This window comes from Condylostylus longicornis, unplaced genomic scaffold, assembly GCF_029603195.1.
Source record: "Condylostylus longicornis isolate FDR11 unplaced genomic scaffold, ASM2960319v2 ptg000049l, whole genome shotgun sequence".
Taxonomy (NCBI): domain Eukaryota; kingdom Metazoa; phylum Arthropoda; class Insecta; order Diptera; family Dolichopodidae; genus Condylostylus; species Condylostylus longicornis.
Window position 1 is genome coordinate 1,338,261 of NW_026578018.1, and position 22,408 is coordinate 1,360,668.

The following is a 22,408-nucleotide window of genomic DNA, read 5'->3' on the forward strand; positions in this document are numbered from 1 at the left end:
TTTTATAAATCATAAAATTTTTTAAATTTAATAAAGAAAATTTCAAAAAAAAAAAAATAACTATATTGAAAAAATAAATAAATAAAATTTATTATGACGCCTTGCGGTCAATTTCATCAACAAAATGAAAATGTAAAAATAAACAAAAAATTAAAAAAGAAAACCATTAAAAAGTTATTTTATAAAAATATTAAATTTTTAATTTTAAAGGAAAATATTTAAACGATATTAAAAAGAAAAGCAACTATAAAACTTCAAAACGATTAATTTTTTTTATATTCTGCTTTTTTTTATTTTTTTAAGGATATCATTTATATTTTATTTAAATTTAATTTAATTAAAATATTTTTCGTTTTTTAATTGTTCTGCTTGCACAAAATTAATAGAATATACTGTGCTATATGGTAAAACAATCACTCATACATGTGTGTATTTAAATTCGCTATTAGTAGAATACAACCCCTAAAAATATGCAAAATTTTAAAATATTAGAAATGAACTTCAAAATTTCAAATTTTGCACAAAATTTGCATGATTATTTAAAAAAAAAACACAAAAATTAATTTTCTCTTATAAATTGTATAACAATTACACAAATTTCTTAATAAAGTATTAAATTTAACATTATTTAACACAAAATTATTAAATTGCAAGACGTACAACTTCTGTGTACCGTAAAAATTGTGTTAAAACTATTCTGAATAATGCTCATTTTAACAAAAATATGCTTTGAATTTTAAAAGTTCAATTTACTTCAAACGAAAATTCAATAATATGAAAGTAAATTATGAAAATACTTGTATGCGAAACTGTTTGAAATGCAAGTAGTTCAAAAAAATCTTAATAGCTAAAATTAAAATTATCGACTAGTATAAAATACTTATTATTCATAGTTAATTACTCTATAATTGTGTATTATTTTGGTAATTGAACAACATATTTATTAGTAAATAAAAGTTATAAAAAGCCAATATCTTAAGTCAATGCCCATATTGAGGAACAAATTATGTATCGTCACTTATGTAACACTTATTGTGAATTTTCAATTATAGAACAAATAGATAGCAAATTTCGAAATATAAAAAATTTCAAATTTTAATTGTGAACCTTTTAAAGCATTCCTACATGCTCTATTTTCTTCCTTGCTTTAAAATTTTCATTAGACCAACCAGTGTAAACCTACAAAATATAAATTTAAAATATTCTTATGTATATTCACCAAACCAACTTCTTATTTCAATTTAAATTTTTTCTTTATTTGAAAAATGTCCTTCTTTTCCCTTTCCCTCTTTCATTATTTTTAGGTTAATTATTCTACAATTTAGTACAAACAGAAAATTAAAATAAACATCTACAAAAAACATGTATATGTGTATGTATTCAAAAAGATGTATTTTGTTAATGAATGAAAATAGAAAGAAAAAGAAAAACATAATAATATAAATTCTTACAATTTTTAATTATCCTGAAAGGAATAATCAATATTATGCAAATTTTTACAAAAAAAAATTTTTAACAATTTATTCGCTTTGTATAATAATTATCATTATTATGGCTATATCATTAACATTAAAGGCAAGATATGTTTGTTCTTATATTGAAATAGATTTGTAGAAGAAAATAAAGTAGGGATTTGGAACAGAGTAGAATTAAGAAATGATTTTGTATAATTATTTTCCATCATTTTCAAAATAATTCTTAAAGTTAACAACGAAAAGAATAAAATTAGAGTTTTTGACATGATTTAGTTACTAGATGCTGACCCAAAATAGTAAAAGGTATTTCATGGAATTTTTTTTTTTCAATAAAAATACATGGAATTAATAATGGAAATTTCTGCATACGACTGCAGAAGAGGTGAATGACGTATTCAAAGGAACAAGTTAAAAAAGAAAAATTAAAAAATTTTCTTCTCGAACTGTACTCGAACCAGTGACTTAATGCTTTCTAAACGAATGCTCTACCGATCCGATCTACAGAAGTATGAAGAAATTGCAGGCAAATTGTTCTTCACATTGCTTTGTACAGTATAAAGGAATTTCTATTAGTGATTCTAATAAGATATTAATAATAAAAGTAAACAACGACACGTTGTATTGCTAATTTGTGATTGTAATTGAAAGCGGTAATCAGGTTATAGAGGAATTAATTTTGGTTTTTAAATTTTAAGTTTTATTCCCACGTAAAGTTTCTGAGTTTTTTGTTGCACTTATAACTTCATTCATCAAAATTTAAATAAATATAACTTCATTCATCAAAATTTAAATAAATTTCTATTATTTGCTCTAGCCGAAATTTTTTAATTCATAAAAATGTTATGCTTACCGAAAATATATATTTCTCTACACATATATATATATATATATATTTATACTCATTCTATTATATACATTATGTACAGGGTGATTCAAAAAGTTATACAACAACATATACTATTGGTTAGAAGATTGAAAATGGGTAAAACGTTTGTTCCGAACTGGGTGTCAAATCTCATGGGTTTCCGAGTTCCGAGTACCAAGAATAATTTTCGATCTTCTAACCAATGGTATATATTGTTGTATAACTTTCAGAATCATCCTGTATATGTATATATACAAGTGTAAAAATAAAAATACAAAAATAATAATAATAAAATTTTCTTATCTGCGATGTTATAATTTCTTGAAGAAGTTTAATTAATCATGGTTAATAAAATAATAAGATGGGGTTAAAAGATAAACGTGAAAATATTACAAAATATTCTTATATACATATAATACAATTAATTTATATATTTGTATGAATACATTTGGATCTTATATAGTTACTTTTTTAAATATTACATAGTAAATACAAATAGAACTCAAATTACAGGTTCATTTTCAACTTATATTAAAAAAATATTCATTTTTAATTTTAAGGAAATTTTTTTAAATGTATACGCTCCCATAGCAAGGATATTTGGAATATATAGAAAATATTATATTGAATTATTTGTATGTCTAATTACTATTGAATATTGAAATAAATTTCATTTCTTAAAATTTATTATATTGTTAAATTAAGTTTAAAAAACAAATAAATTTTAATAATCTCAAAATAAAATTTATTAAATTTTAATAATATTCTAATGTGTACTCAAAATATAAACTTGCATTCTACCAGAAAATTTGGGGCTTAATTAGATAAAGATCTTCTAGGTGAAATTCAATTTTTTAAATTAATTTTTATGTTGTTGAAGAAAATTATCAAAAAAAGATATTTAGCGTTTTACTAGTCAAACTCTAAGGGATTTGTGATCTCTTAAGCGAAATTTTTAAATGAAATATAAAGTTTTTAAACACAAATTTAAATTTAAAAAAGAAATTCGATAAAATAACTAAGACGCTTAAGATTTTTTTCATATAACAATGAAAAGAGTTAAAATTTTCAAAAAAAAAATTTATATAGAAATTAAATGCTCATTTGGGATTAAGAGTGTAAAAAAAAATTTAAAACTAATAAACTAAAAAAAAAATTTATAGCTAAAATTTTTTTTTTGTTTTTTTCTACTTGTTTTTATTAAAATTTCGTAGGCCTAAAAAAATAATAAAAAACCAAAATATTTATGATAAATAAACAAAAAGTAAAAAACGAAAAAATTCTTTAAATTTTTGTAATATTTTTTACAAAAAATAATTTTAAATCGCCTGCAGTGTTTTTATAGTGTTCTCTTTTTTTCTTAATAAATTTTTCTTTTATTCTTTTTCATTTTCTTTTTTTTTTTTTAATTTTTTATCACGAGTTTTGCTCATAACTCTTAAACTAAGAACACAAGAACAAAACATAAGTTTTTGCTCTTATTTTAAATCCTGTGCGATTTTTTTTCCACTCTTCCCTCTCTCTTTCTCTCTTTCTCCCTCTCTCTGTCTCTTTCTCTCTCTAGATCGCCTTTTCACTTCCATTTTTATAGAAAGTCATAAAACTATCAAATTTAATGGTGCATTCCGTAATATTAAAGAGTTTTTACAGACCATAAAATAATCCTCAAAACTGTATTTAACCTAGTTTTTGCAGCGTTATACTCGTAGAAGAGTTTTTTTTTCATTTTTTTTTGTTCTTATTCGTTTGTTTTCCTATTTAGTTCTGCCATACTTTCTATTTCTGTCTTTTTTTTAATTTTTCTTTTCATTTTTCTCTCATTTTTTGTTTTAGTCCTTTTTTTTTAAAATAGAATTATTTTGCCCCCGTTCCTTTTCTCACTTTTATATTTTTATTACAAGTTTTCTTTTCCTTTTGTTGTTTTCTTGTTCTGTTATTCTTTATTGCATGTAATAAAGCTTAAAAAATGAAATTTCACTATCATTTTCTGCAGAAAATAATAACAGAGAGAAATATTATTAAAATATTGTTGTACTTTCATACACAAACATACCATGTACATAATATAATAATTATTATTATAGATGTAGCGTGAGAATAAAAATAAAAAGAATGGAAAGACAAATTGCATTATCGTGGCAGACAAAAACCTTAACACTATTATTAATGTAAATTACATATTTATTTTATATGTGTGCATGCAAGTGTGTACACATATTTATATTATGTGATATTAAACATATTATGACATACATATGTGCTCCTATTATAATCCTTAAAATATACAAATGAAATGATACATACAAATATATTACATATGCATTTATAAAGAAAATTTTACTGAATTTATCACGAAATAGAGCGGCATATATTGCAAAAATTTTATTACCGGCTTAAAGTAGAGGCCTTATATAATAGTTATACACTATTATTGTATTATATTGCAGTTATACACAATTATTGTTAAATAACATTCAATTACTGTTAATATATTTTCTTAAGAAGCATATTTTTAATATCACTAGGATTTTGGGATTTTACGTACTATTCCCAATTTGATAAGACATTAACAGTTGCACACATTCATAGTTTAAAATACTATAATGCTTAAAGCAGATTTCTACTTGCTCTTCAGAATCAGTGACTTACCATTCTTCAGAATCACTGACATTAGATTATATTTCACCATTTCAACTTTAAAATTTTACGAGCAAACACACAATATGCAAGATCTCTAAGCTTTAGTCTTTTGAACTTCTACCTTAATGGGAGTCTGTAAAATAACCTTAAAATACAAAATAAATTTAAGTAATAAACATATAAAGAGATTTATGGTTTTATATTTTCTCGTGAAGTCCCAAAGCTTAACGTTAACAAAGTTGATTTTTCATTCATTAAATATTAACGGGGAGAAAAACCACCGAATGCTTTTATTTTTTTTTATTAAATTATTTTAGTAAAAGATTTTTCATCTTAATAAATATGTGCGATTAGGATGAGTTTGAATTTTAAAAATATTATGACAAAAAAAATTCTAATTTTATTTTTTCTTTTTATTTACTAAAATAAAAAATTTAAATTAAATTTTTGTTAAGAAAAATATTTTTAATATTTAAGAATTTTTCATTTGTTTGTACGCTTCTGCATGAATTTCATATAAAATCTTATGATTTTGTTGCATAATTTTAGGGGTAGAAAGAAATTGTTACATAAATTCTTATTTGGCACATGCCCCTTTTTTTAATATTAACCATGTACTAAAGAGATTTTCACTTACTTACATAATATCGGTGTAATTTTTAACAAGGATAATGAAAGTTTGTCGACCTGTGTGTGCATTGTTTATTTGAAAATAACTTTTATATATAGAATTTTCTTTTTATTTTTTTATTGTAACATAAAATTTTTATAACACACAATATTATATTTAAAATTAAAATAAATGAATTTTATTTTTTCTTTCTCCTTGAATTCATAAACTTTATACCGGTTTTATTTTTCATCTTATTGTTACCTATACCTTATGCACATTTATTATATGACTAAACAGAATATTACATACGTTCCCTTTGCGGTAAATAATTGAAATTGAATTTAAGGAATGAGATCTTGCAAAATATTTAAACTAAAGATCTTATAGTGGGCATACAAATATTATTTTCGAATATAATGTAATGAGTAGATTGTCTGGATTTCGATTTTATTAAGCAGGATGATGAAATTAGCGGACCTCAACAAAAAATAATAGAGAAGATTCCTTTTTTATCTCACTATGGTTAAGGCTACTAGACCTTATTAATTAATGGATCTTTCTGAAAATTTTATTGATTGGCAAAGTAAATTTTCAGCAACTTATTCCAAAATTAAGCAATTAATTTTGAGATTAAAAAATTTAGAATAATTAAGCTGAGATTAAATAATTAACTGAGATGATAAATTAAGCTGAGATTAAAAAATATTTCATTTATGAATGATTTCGGGGGCAGTAAGAGAAAAATATATGAGTCAAATTGAATTTAAAAGTTTAATTTATTGATTTGCTTGTAAAGTATATTACCAGAATAAACGATAAAATTTCTAAAGCCAAACAAAAGTTTACTTGATAAATTTCTTCTTTAGTCTAGGAAAACCTGACAAATACCAGTTTCACAAAATCGGTATTTCTGTACAGTTCTATGCATGGACTGTAATGATAATTTTTGTGACGTAAAATTTTCGTCTAACAAATACGAGAATATTATATCTGGAATTTTTCATCACTTCCTGTAATAAGCTAGAAATAATTAAAGAAAGACTTATTGTAACAATTTTTTTTTTAAATTTTGACTTTGCACATAAATAACTTAGAATTTTGACACCAATAATAGACCGTTGGAAAGAGATTTTTATGAGCTTTAAAATAAGTTGGCTTTTCCTGTCATATTTCTCAAGCTGTAAATAAATAAAAACGTGAGCATTTTATCACTTTATTTCAGAAATGCCGTTGGGTCTTGGACACTTTGTATGAATAAGATGTTGAGTTCATTTCCAATTTTATTTACAAATAAAAGGAGCTGAAAAGATTCGACTTAGAGAACTTTACTGCATGCAATTAACTACTTTCGTAAATTTTTCCTAAAGTGGAAATCGCAAATTGAATTACATTTCTTTCTAGAAACTCTTCTAGTTATATATAGACCATCGATATAAATTTTATTTTCCCAAACATTATTAGCCAATTTCTTCATTTCATTAAAAAATATTAACCATAGATTCTAAAATTGAATTGATAAACTACACATAAACTTTCTTCTACCAATTATAAATTTTACTGTTTAACTATTTTTCAAAGAGTTGACAGATTTAAAAGTATAAAACAAAAAAAACACAAAAATCATAAAAACAAACAACTTTATTTATTGACGACTATTTTCTTTTGATAGTTTAATAAACTTCATTTAAAGGAAACTTTTATTATGGAAAGGACAATGAACTATTTTTTTATTGTTATCCTTTTTAGTTCCTTATTCTCTGTATACATTAAATTATATGAAAGTTTGTTTTCTATTATATTAGGATCTACCCGACATATTCCAAGAAAGGAAATATTAAAGTAATTTAAAAGTTAAAAAAAAAGAAAAACAAAATCGAAAAATTTTATAATGGCAATGGTAACTGGTAAGACATTTTAATTGGAGCTTAATAAAATTTTAAATTATTGCGGAAAATGCTCGTAGTTTTATATATATATATATATATATATATATATATATATATATATATATATATATATATATATATATATATATATATATATATATATAGATATATATATATATATATATATATACATTGTAATTTATTTGACACGCTCTCTACCTATTTTATTTCAAAATTATTTATGACATAAATAGGACGAACAATTTTTTAAAAACTACTCGTATATATGACGCACTTAGTGTTTTAAAAATAATTTAAAAATACTTTTGATTTTTAATATTTTTAGGTTAGAAAAGAAATAAATACCAACACTTTTGTTTTGATCTACTTTAAGGTTCCATTTCGTTTCGAAATGTTTTCGATTTTATATGAAAACAAAATGATAAATTGATTTTTTTATTCGTAATTTCCATCACTCTATGAAAATTTATAAAGAAATGAATACAGATAAAATCTAAGGTAATTTTTAAATTTTCTGAACGTATAACAAATTTGAAATTCCATCATTTTTTAAATTTTTTTAACACTCTAATAATAATGCAAGGTAATTTTTAGTACTATTCCAAAAAATGTTTAGCAAAAACGCTTATTACTTTCGCTCTGTCCTTCCGTGCGTCCGTGGACTCGTTTACAAAACTTTTACCCTCTTTATGACAGACTTGGTTGGTTGGGAAAGAGTTTATTCCATTCAAAGAAAATTGTTTTCCATCTTCAACCCCTCTTAAGTTATTATCGTTCGTAATTCATAAAATTTAAATTTTCGGCGCCTTATATTCCGATATAGAGAGGCAACGGAAAATTCTATGCCACCCAAAAATATAATTATTTATCTTAACTCTTAAACTCACCATTTAACTCTTAAACTAACGTGCCTTTAAATTTCTTTTTGTGTCTCATCCTAAATATATGCAATCATTCGAAATATTATGAATATTCATACCATGATGAATGAAATTAATTTAATGCCTATAAAAGTAACTCAACATTTATGATTCAATTGAAATTGTTTTCAAGTATTCTTGAAAACAATTTTTTAAGTTGTTCAAAAGAAACCATTGGTTTGACGAAACTTTGTTACATCTTAGTTTCTTATGTACAAGGCTCATACATATTCATAATTCAATGAACATTTTTAAATCGATTTGCGTCTCCCATCTGGTTTATTTTATTTAAAGGGAAATTTGTCAACTTCGTATTTAAATGTTCTACTGCCCAGCAGCAAATATTTTATTCCAGTGTTTCTTTGCATTATGTAAACACGTTTTATATTTGGTCAATAATTTGTCAAATCTAGTACAATTTAAATTTTAAATTAAAATTTTCTTTCAAGTATCTTAAAATATATTAATTATTACAAAGTACTATTTCTAATAAAACTAAAACATTTCGCGGTATTTTCATTAGAAATTATAAAAATTTAATTTAGTTATGAAAATTTCCAATGACATGCTCTAAAATCTATAAACATTCTACTAAGCGTGATATAAACTAAAATAAAATAAAATTGATTTTATTGTCTTTTCTAAATAATAAAAAAAAAATCTTAAATTGCAATTTATCCTAGATATATAAAAAAATTAGGCACAAAAACAAAAATAATAATAATTTTTAATAAATAAACTGGAACAAAGTAATTTTAAAGAAACTTTTATTACTTGAAGACATTTTGTTTTTTTTTTTTTACAATAACATGCTGTAATTGTCTACATATAATTTAAATTATTTACCAATTCATTTTACATAAACAAATATTGAAATTTATCTAAATACACATAATATTTAGAATCAATCAGAATCAGAAATAATAAGAATAATTTTTTTTAGTATTTTATTTGAAAATGATTTCTGCCCCCAAAAAAACGACAACAACCAAAGAAATACAAATTAGATTCTTAAATACCTGGATTTCATATTTTATTCCGTCTTCTACAATAAAAAGGCAATATTTGATTTTCCTCATTTTCCACTTATTATTCTTGAATTTCTTATTCTTCTTGTGATGATATTCAAAGAAAAAAATATTTAACTCGATTAATTTGAAATGCATTTTATGAAAGAATTTTTAGTTTGTCAGTCATTTTTATTGAAGAACAAATAAAAGAGAATAGCGAGTTGTTTTAATCAAATTATCAACTGAGAATGATAATGGTTAATTTAAAACCACTAAAACCGAGTATTATAACAAACATTCTTATAATGGCAACTGAAGGATTACTTGTTATAAATGAAACAGAAGGATAACTTGCATATTAAATGAGTATAAGAGGCTTATTACATCCCCCTTGCAGATTGCAGTACACACTTACTCTAATTTTTCAATCCACAAACTATATGAATTACATGAAAAAGTCATCTCTCTTCTATTATAAAATTGGTCTTCCGGAAATATTCGTCTTTTGCAAAAAAACAATTTCTTGATTTCAATGTCCCAAAAAAAAACTATACTTATAGCTCAAAAGTTAAGTTATGTCGTACCTAATAAGATGCGCTATATGATTAAAAATTTAGTTTATATAATGACTAATTTAGCAAAGTACTCCTGTTATGAAATAAAAAATTTGACATGTTAATCAAAAAAGATACACACACACTAAGGATATGAAGAAGATGCAACATAAGATAATCTTTATTGTTAGAAATTTGAGTGTAAACAAAGAGCATCTTACTCATAAAAACTTCTTAAGAGCTTAAAGTTTGAGGAGAAAAAACGAGATATACAAATAAAGGAGAACAGCGAATGCTCTCAATCAAATTATCAACTGAGATTATTAATAATATTGAGTAACTTAGAAGCAATGATAAATTGCCTATTAAGGCCCATCCAATAAATTTCTTTAATCCTTCAAAGTTATTTTGATTTTATTAAAATTTTTATTTTACAAAGTGTAAGCTTTAGCTCTTTAACATATGTATAAATTCAAAAAAAAAAAAACAACAATTTCTTTGCAAGATTCAAAGTAAAATTATACAAAGTTTTTGAACCTATAATAGTCACACATGTTCAGGTTTTTAAATATATTGACCTTTTGCTAAGTTTTTACGGCTGTATAAATAAAATATCTAAATCATATTATTATAAACATACAAATAGCATTATTACAATTTTACTTATCTTGCAAAAATAAAAAGGGCAAAAAACTGTTATAATTTTTTTTTATATCTTTAATATTATCGTATAAAATTATAGGACACAACAGTTTATTCATTTCTCGCCTTAATCTCTCTATAATCCTTTTATTAAACCCTTCGGAATCATAAATATGTTAGGCTTTTTATATATAAAAATCTTTCACCTATTAATCCAATCTATGGTACGAATAAAATTTAGTTCTATAAGCAGTAGCTAATTTTTTATTAATATTAAAAACAAAATATTTATTATTTATAAATTCAACTGATTCATATTATAAGAATTCTAGACAATTTGTAATTTGTTTCTATTTTAACTAATTTATTTTTGTTATTTTCCTATCTCTTTACTTTCATTATATAAAAATTAGAAATTAGTCTATTTTTATAATATAATTCTCCTTTATCAAAAGATTTTTTACAATTACAGTTGAATTAATATATATTGAACAATTTACATATTTTTTTTTTTTTATATTTAAAGTGGAACCTAGTTAGTTTACCAAGCATTCTTGATAGTTTGTGATAGGATTTCCCTGTTTAGGTGTCAGAACTCAAAAATCTAACTAACTGACAAACAATAAGCTCTTCTAGATCAAATGTGTATCGAGTCTCAAATCGCTATGCTTAACAAAAGAAAAGTTCTCCGTTTTCAGATTGTGGACTTTATACTAGGTTTAGTTGCTACTTTATTTCAAAGCTCCTTAACTTATTACTGGCAGTATTTTAAAAAATTCCATAAACTTTCAAACATATTTACATTTACATCAATGCAAAAAAGAAAACTTTATTTATAAAATTGTTCATGCTAACTTTCGGAAATTTTTCGAAATTTTAAGAAATTCGGAATCATTCCGAAAAAATTTATATTCTTTTATAACTTGAAAATTACTAGCCTTTATTTTTAAAATTACTTGCAAATTTCTATTTTCCTAAACCAGAAATTAGTTCACACTTAGTTAAAAATATCAAAATTCCGCTGTATATAAGTATATCATATTGTGTGTATAAAATTTATTTTTATATAATTACAACATAAAATGATTAAAGAGACAACAAAGAAGGCAACAAACTACATACATATATTGTTATTCTCTTCTAATACCCATAATCAATTTATATAAAATAATCAAAATCTATATAGAAAATAAAAAAGAAAAATAATAAGAAAAAATAGACAAAAAAAAATGACAAATTATAATCCTCCCAATGGGTGGCCAAAAATTTTTCACAATTCTCGGTTATTTCATATTTTTTATTAAATAATCTTTTCGTTGTTCTTTATATAATATCCTTTGAAAATACACATATATGTGTGTGTGTGTGTATATCACCGTTTACAATATTAAATCGTAAATAATATTGTGCAAGTATTTTTCATTAGAAGTCTTTTTTTTTTGTGTAGAAGAAGAAGTTCATTTATAGCATGCGAAATATATACCCTTAAGATTTCAGTCAAAGACCATACAATTACTATATTATTGCGCTGAATTGTGTACAACATCTAAATATATATTTGTTTGTATATTTCTATAGCCTACAATATCGTTACCTATTATGTTTTTAGATTGAAATTATTTTCTGTTGAAAGAATTATTTACGCATATTATATTCCATGTTGCCAAACGTACAAATAAAAAAAAATTAATTTTATTTTGTTCAACATATGTTTTGAGTAGCAATCCGGTTACAATGCGAAATTTAAATTCTCGGTGTTAAATTTTGTGATCTACAAAGAAAACTATAAGAAAATTCGAACAAATATTATTAGGTGATAAAACTTTGGGGTATTTTCTAGGTGATCAAGTGCTCTTAAAAAGATTTCACTATTTATTTTTAGAAAAAAAACACGCCTCACTTTCAAAAGTTATGGAAATTTATTAATAAAATCTACCAATTCGATTATAATTAGAGTACATTAACTTGAAACTACCTCTGCCTTAGGAAATTTTATCTGATTACCACAAAAATCGAAAGCAAATTTTGGACACACAATTTAGCAAAATTTTCTCTTGATAATTATTTAATTTTCAAATTTTGCAAAGAAATTTACATATTTTAGTAATTTTAAACAAAAAAAAAATGGAAAATTTTGTGATTTCAAATCGAAATAAAAATCTTTTGGGGAATTTCTAATTCTAATCGAATTAGGTTTTCATCTTTACCTAAACTTAACAATTTTACTCTTTTTTCTGTAAAGCCTGACTTAACATAAATTTCAATCTTATATTAAAATTTTTTTTAAAAAAACTTATAACGTTTACATTTTGTCCAAGAATTTCCAAATTTAACTTAGGTCACTTTTGCTTATAACCTTAAAATTGTACATTATTTGCAATATCTAAGAGAAAAGCATTTGTGAATTAGAATAGCTACAATTTGTAAAACCATAAACTACTCTCCGTCTTAAGGAATTCCGTCAGAATTTTTACTATTCAAAATTTGTATTAACCGAAAAATGTAAGGCTTTACGTTTAAGCGAAGGTTAATGTTTAATGTCTTCTTAATATAGACCTGACTCTTATATTCAGAGATAATAATATTTTGTGTAAAATAAAATTTTAATTAAATTAATTTAAAACAAAAAAAAAACTTTTTGAAAAAACTTTCTTTTTGTTGTGTATCTGTCCTTTTACTAAATAAAATTCCAATAAATTATACAAAAATATTCAACATCAAAGTAAATACCAATAATTTTCACTCATACTTACTTAAGTATATACACAGTTGTAATTGTACAAATAATTTACATAACTGGTGTTCAAAATGTCTACAAGAACACCTTTTACATCACAATTACCGCTAAGAAAACACTATAAATTTAATTATAAAATATAAATACAACATATATAAATAATTAAAATAAAAATATATAAATAATTCTAGAAATAAATCGTACAACACGAAAACAACTTCGACGCAAACTGTGGTACACCACAGTTTTAACAAAATTCAATTTTCTTTGATGGTAACCCAATCATGGAAATTACTATGAAAAATTGGTTTTTCCAAGATTATTTTGAGATCTATTTACAACTATATTGTACCTATATATATATAAACATACATATATACATATGTATACATAAATGTTTACAATATTGTTCATTTCGATATACTCGATATAATTATGTGAATAAAAATAAGATAATAAAGAAAACTAATATTTTATTTCATTATTTTTTCTTATTATTTTCTCTTATTAATATAATAATGTATAGATATTTATGTATGTATATTTGTGTATGAATAAAGTTTTCATTTATATACAATCTGAATTGCAATCTGACAAATCACTCAATCTTCCCACGAAATTTATAATACTCGTACAAAATACATTTACCTTTATTTCATTATTATTTTTGCTTTTTTTTATATATGTACATATATTCTTATTTAATATTAATACAATAATAATATTTATAGATATATATACATATACATGCATTAGACATTTGTAAATTATTTATAATAAATTTATAAGATAGAATGATTAAATAATATATAGGTAAATAATCTAGTAAAAAGGGTAGACAATCAAAAAAGAAAAATACTTACAAAATAAATGAAATTATTTAAGTGGCTATATATGAAAGCATTAATGTACAGTTATTATCATAAAAATTGAATAATAAATTCATTTTTACTTTATAAATTTATTTATAAGAAATTTTCTAAAAATAATTTTTTGTTTATTATTATAAAGGTGTCTTTTAAAGATATAGAAAATTTTGGACAAAATTTTTTTCAAATATGTTCCATTTTTGCCACTTAATGGCTGTTCTAACGAAAATCGGACAAGATTAGCATATAACTGACCGCAAAGTATAATTTCTAGTAATATCAGTTCTCCTAGCACTGTATCTAGTGTCCTATCTGTGTTTTGGTCTGCATATCTACACGAAATTTCTCACATTTTTGAAGAGACACTTTAATGGGGCACATATTTTAAGTAATTAATAAAATTTGATACACCCAAATATATGTATGTATAATTGTTAACAAAATATTTTTTAAAACTACAGTGACAAATACATGCATTTCCTAGGATCGCACTGATTTGAAAAGAAATCTAATTCTATACGATGAGTGTCATATTATTTCAAGGAAATTCGTTAAAAAATTGATAATGCCTATTTCTCCTGAAATAGTTCCTTATTTCTTGGCTTTTTTTCAAATATTTTTACCCTTTATAGAATTGATGGTTTGAAAATTTGTTTTATTATTTTTCGATGGGCTACAGTGAGATCTAAAAGGTAACCCATATAACATTTTTTCTATCTATCAAAATTTTGTAAATAAAAGTGTTAAATGTGTTTAAAAACATACGAAAAATGGAAATATCTATCGCTTTCCTCTATAACAGCTAATCCTAAAACATTTTGCGGAAGTTATCTCGAGAATCGAAAACTATTTTACCAAAATACCCTTCATTGTTAGTCTTCAGGTCTAATAAATATATAAATCGAGGTGAATTTTGTTTTTCTATCTGGAACCACTTCATAGTTTGAACATGCTTGCTACGCTACCCAATAGCTTTCACCTCTATTAACAGAGATCTTCAACATTTTTATATCAAATATTGTTTTTCCATAATGGTCTTGACTCCATAATTTACGGTCAATAAGAATTAGCTCTATTATTAATAATTAATTGTATTGTGTGTGAATATTTTAAAAATAATGAAATGTGTATTCAAAAAAAACTTTTTCGTAAATACTTATTCATTTAATTTTAATAAATTTACTTTTCTCATTTTCATTTCACTTTATAAATTTATTTTATTTAGTTATTATTGTATTTTTTTTTTGTATACTTATTCAATTTATTTTGTTTCTTAGCACACCACCGTATCAATTATATTAATAATTATTGTTCATTACGACTCAATAGATTTAAATTTTCATATAAGCTTTGTTTGAATTCATTCTCATTCGCTCACACAACACAGTTTCAATTCGATCGCTTTTATAATAAGAAAAGCTTTCTCTCTTTTCTCTTTTGCTTCAAAACTTCAATTTTAAATTTTATGCAAAAAATTAAATAAATCAACTTTAAGTAAACAGTTATTATTCAGCTGTCGCTAGAAGCGAAAGTTTTATTCGGTTCTAATTCTTTTTGTTCGAAATTTAGTTTTTAAATCACAAAGTAATCAAATGTTTAGCTGTGACATTTTTGATCTTATTGATCTTTTCTATATGACCTAAGTCGAAAATACTGAAAGTGTTATAAATTTGTGTAACTAAATTACAATAAAAATATTTGAATTTTACAAAAAAATTATTTGAATTGAAAATTATTTTAAAATATGAAATTGTCAGAAAGAAATATGAAATTTAATTACACCTGAAGATCTACAATTAATTATTAACCAAAAAAAAAAAATTTGTAATATTAATAATAATAAATATTTTGTAACAGAAAATAATATAAGAAATAAATTTGTGGTTTTGATGAAATATAATAATTTTCTGTCATAATATTAAAATAAAAAAATTAAAATGTCATATAATAATATCGTTGATTTGTAGAACTTAAAATGATTATATAACAAAATGTGAAGATCAAATACACAAATTTTATAAAATATAATTATTAAAATCTGTAAAAGTTAACTTGTATTAGACCGGAGTTTGATTATTACTCTACATTTGGAAGTGATGTGTATGTAAATTTAAAATATCTGATCAAATTGGAAGAAATTTCCAAGTAAGTTTCTGTTTAAATTTATCTATAATTATTAATCAGGGCTTATACTATTAAAATGAAAATTTGATTTGTAACGCTACAGGATTTTATTACATAGGAAAGAAATAGAATTCTCATAAAACAAAATCTCATGACAAACATCACAAATATTATACAAATATGTGACTTATACATAAGAACCACCTACAATAATAATATTATATTGAAAAGTTAGTTGTAATAAAGGAATAAAGGCTATATATACAAGAGGTTTAGTGTGATCGAAGCAATCAAATAAATTTTTGCTTTAAAATGAATGTCGGAAATCTTATTACAATATACCTATATCAGAAATGCCTCGCCAGAATTGATCTAATAGTGAAATAATTAATTGAACTGATTGAACAAAAAAAATATTATAAATTATATTTAATAGAATTTTTTACACATAAATGTAGAATCAAATAGAATCAAAACAAATTGAATGCTAGTTTTAATAAATAATTAAATTGTATTCGGTTTACGTAAAAAAGGTCGAGAAAACTATCATGAATTTGACATTATTATTTTTTATATGTTATTATTTTGATTATTATTATTGATTTTTATGAGTAATTGCTAAGAAATTTATAAATTAAATCCATTTGAGGTTAAAACTTGCAAACCCTGTAACTATCTAACGAGCATTGCAAATACAATTATCGACTAGTATCTTAATTATCACCCTGGACTTTTCAACTTTTATCGGAAAATAAATAGTGGAAAAGCTACACCACTTCTTTTATCTTAATAAAAGTTAAACTTGTAAAATTAAATTTACAATACTTTTACAAAATTTGAGGTTCTATCAAAACTGGTGCATAATTTAATTTCGGATTTAATATTATTTAACATTTATCATTCTCATAACATGATATTTAAAAAATCATTACTGAACTATTCACGTCACTTGTTAGTACCTTGTAATTAAAAGTACCAATTATTTTTCATTTACTTTTAAAATATTCAAATGTGCTAAGCACTAAAAATTAGAATGGCTATATTTAATTTATTTTTAATTTTTTAATCTCTTAAGAACAATTTTTAATTGATATACATATATTTTTTCAAATATGTAAATTGATAGCAATTTTTTTCATTATAACTCATTAGAGATGACTATCTTCAAAGTTAAATAAATTAAAAAGACAATATAATTCTAGAATATTCAAGTTTATATAACAAGAAATTATTCTATTAAATCTAATAATAATTGTTGAAGAGCCACCAAAAGTATTATAAAGAAAGTGATAATTAAATTTATTATCTCGGTATGAACGTATGTTTTCACGGCATTCCTAATTTGCCATTCATTTTGTAACGGTAAAACATATTATGGTTGGGTGTCGAATTCGGAGTTTGTTTAACCATGTTTACTTGCCTGAACTACATCACAACGGTAACTCAAAATCTAATTGGATTTACTTACGTACATAATAGTTTTTCAAATGGTTTCTTATAAAAAATGCCAGAACCCCATTTAAAGTGAATATGAGCAAGTAGTGGCATACAACTTAGTTATTTGGTTATAACTCAGAAACTAATTATACAAGCTATAAATTAAAAGTTTCGGGGAAACAAAAATAGTAACAGGGCTATAAGTGTTATGTTTAATAGAATATTAGTAGTAGACAACTTGTAGTAACTGATATACAATTCAATTGGTGTTATAAGTTCAACAATATAACACCAATTATAACAGTTTATTGTTATAATTTAATTAAGAAAATAATTATTTAATATTAAATATACAGAGCTAAAATTGAACGAAAATTATGTATAAACTACAAAGCAGCTATTTATATCTATATAAATTAAAAAATTAAGTCCTATTGAGCGGTGTTGCAAATAACATGCATCTCTAAAAGTCATTCATTCGTATGGGTATCACATAGTTGACATGGTCAACTCTTCACATTCTCGTTTTTAAAATAAGTGTGACGATTCGATTCAACAAAATTATTCTTCAAATTATCACTAAAATTGTATATAATAATTGTATAACATTTGACTTACCGTAGAAGGACATCTTTGTTTATAAGTTTTTATAAAATTTTTGCAAAATGCGTAGTTTTCTTTTAATAATGGGCAAAATATATGAGGAAAAAATGTTTATTGTGATGATTTCCTCAAAAAACTAAGTAGCTCATCATATTCTTAGACGTTGGCTATATCATATAAAATTTTAAAAAATTAAAATTTTCTCAAATGTGATCAAAAACGTGGAATAGATTCGTAGTAGGATTGCAGTTTCTGTGACCTGACATATCCCAAAAGTTAATCAATGCATTAAATGGCCAAAATAAACTCAGATAATTCCAGTTAATTTGAAAGAAAGGCAGACAGACACCTTGTCAAAAATAGTTTATTTGGGTTTCTTACTCGCGACAGAAATGCGTTTCAGCTCAAATCCAGATACATGAAATTTGGAGTTATCACAATACCTCCCTTATTTTATGCACTGCAATCAATTGCTATATATTCGCATGTGAACTATATTAATAAACTCTTATTAACTATCATTTACAAATTTTTATATTATAATAAAAAAATTCAATATGACAACTATTTTCTTGTTCTTAACTGTACCAAAAAAAGAAAATTAACAAAAAAAAGAAAAATTATCTTGAAAATTTTCATTTTCATGAATTTATTACTGCATATAAATATATTACCCGCTTACATCCATACGAACAAATATGTATACCTATATAATAAATTGTTAGCTACTTTTGGGAAAACCTATTGGCTTATACACTATATAGAACCATTTACAGTAACTCATACATACTTACATACATATGATGTTCAAAATATAATTATGTACATCTACATATATACAAGTACACCTTACTTAACAAGTTTATCAAAATAATGACATAAATTTTAGTTTATCAAAACAAATCGCCATACATTCTGTACATACTTATTTCTATAATAAAAATATACACATTTGTGCTCACACAATTACATATTACATATATATACATTAATGTATATAAGTATAATATAGAGCCAATAAATGAAGCAATTTATATTAGATGTTGTTGAAAGTATTATTACTATCAAGTTATAACAAATAAAATATGAAACAAGTAAAAACGTTTCAGTCGGTATAAACCGATTGAATTATACCCTGCACTTTTCGTTATTGTGTAGCAATTACTTGAACCTCTGAAATCATTCTATAGAAACTTCTCGCACGTGTCTGACCTATAATTGGACATCCGACTGCCAAGTCGGATATTTATTTATAATATTTAATATTAACTTTTAACTTGACAAATATTTAAAATTAACTTTTGGAGTTGTATGGTAAGCACCTGAACCTGTCAAGCAATTCTACTAAAACTTCACAAATATATCTGATCTATAATCGGACACACAACTGCCAAGTTTCATGAATCTGACTTTATTATTTTTCCAAATATTAAGAATAAGCTTTTGGAGTTGTATGGCAAGTACCCGAACATGTCAAGCAATCGCACCAAAACTTTAGAAATATGTGTGACCTATAATTGGACACACGACTGCCAAGTCTAATGAATTTGACTTCATTATTTTTCCAAATATTTAAAATAAGCTTTTAGACTTGTATGGGAGCTACTCGAACCTGTCGAGCAATTCCACCAAAACTTCAGAAATATATTTGAGCCATAATTGGACACATGACTGCCAAGTTTCATGAATCTGACTTTATTATTTTTCCAAATATTTAAAATTAGCTTCTGGAGTTGTATGGCAGGTACCCGAACCTGTCAAGCGATTCCTCTAAAACTTCAGAAATATATTTGATCTATAATTGGACACATGACTGCCAAGTTTCATGAATCTGACTTTATTATTTTTCCGAATATAAAAAATTTGCTGTTGGAGTTGTATGGCAGCCACCCGAACCGGTGCAGCTATCCCATTATAATTTTTAGAGCATATGTAGAATGTAATTGGACACATGTATACAAAATTTTATATTTATAGCTTTATTAGTTTTTGAAATATTTAAAATAAACTCTTAGAGTTGTATGGCAGCTACCCGAACCCGTTGTCCGACTTAGTCCAATAACAATAGGGTTCGTCCTTGGCACAAAAGAAAAAACTTGTGAAAGTTTGGTGTCGATTGCATTATTCGTTTTTGAGTTATCGTGCGATCGGACGGACGGACGGACGGACGGACGGACATGTCTAAATCGACGCAGAATTTTACGCTGAGCAAGAATATATATATATGTCCATACCGCAGGTGACTCCTTCAAGTAGTTACAAACTCCATACCAAAGTTAATATACCCTTCACGAAGTGCAGGGTATAAAAATAAATAAAGAAAGGATAAGAAAAATAAAAAGAAAACGAAAACGAAAACTAAAAGGAGAAAAAGGAATAAAGAAATTTACCTTTCGCTTACAATTTTCGTTGTTTTGTTGTTGTTCTTCTTCTTAATATTTTGTACAACTCTTCTCTTATATGCGGGTGTACGGGCTCCCATATTTCATATATAAAAAATTTTACTTGTACAAGTACAAATTTTGTTCAACAATGATAAAATTTCCTTGAACAAAAATTACAAAAATAAAAAAAATAATTTTTATTTTTTTCCTTTTTTACCTTTGTATTATTATTCTTTATTACGTATTTAAATGAAAATGAAGTAAAACGAAAAAAAAAATAGAGTTGACAGTGTCAACTCTATGATACCCGTACGAATTTGTTATCCTATGAGCGAGTATGACAGACTATGACTTTAAGTTATTATTACCATATTAATTTATGCAAAATTTCAGTACTGTGTTTTCAATATTTTCTAAGATATGGCCAAAGTACTATTGAAGCTCTACGGCAGCTACAACAAGGAGTCAATTTCAACGTTTTTTATCACACATAGCAGCCCTAATAATACACCTGTTTTCACGAAATTTCTATATTATAACTCCAATAATTTCTGAGATAATGCCAAATAATTTTTAAAGTTGTATGGCAATTACCCGAACCAGTACCTCGATCACATCCAATTTAAAAAGGGTTCCTGAATTTACTATAATAAATCATCTAGGAAAATTTAGTGAATTTAACTCATTTATAGTTTTTGAGTTATCGTTTTAACGGACTGACGGACAGACGGACAAACCATTCTAAATCGACTCAAAAATCGACACTGATCAAAAACATATACTTGATTCCATATCTAACAGATCATTATTTCTTAGAGTTACAAACGGTAAGGCAAATTAAGTATACCCTTCGAACATACATTCGTACGGATATAAAAATTGTGTATGGAATTATTAATATTGATATTTCGTATATAATGTTTCAAGGTAGAGTTAATGTTTATTAAAATAAATGTTGAATTACTTATAAAAATTGAATAAATAAATGAATATTTTAAATGAAATTAATGAAAATTAAAAGTTATTTTTGTACCTATATTATCAAACAGAGAATTCATTTAACTCATGTTATCAGAATTTAAGACTTAAATTTTTCTCTTCCGAATTCAAATATCAACATTTGCCTTTCTAAGATAATGCCAATTAATTAACAGCCTTAAGTCCTTATTATAGTAAAAAACTGAATTGAGTTGCAGTCGAACCAAGGTATTCAATAAAAGTCCACGAAATTAATAGTTCTATAACACAAAATTAAGAGAAAATTGTCGAATTATAAAATTTAAGGTATCGGGAAAATGATTTTATAAAAGATTATGCTTTTAGACTTCAAGCCTACGAATCAAAAGCTTTCCTAACAAAAGTTGTTCAATACTTGAAGACCTTTTTAGTGATGACATTCCGTATTAATATATACAGATATTTAATGTATTCCTAAATACACTACTGAAACATTGTTAAATATTAATACAGAAATTTATCGTTCCGGTTAGTCGGTTTCACTTAAATGCAATACCTTAAATAATATGGCATAAATATAATAAAACACCGGAAACTTTACAGAGACGGGAATGTTATACAAGTAGGTTTTATATAAATCGTGACAAATTTATGATACCCTCTGTAGAATA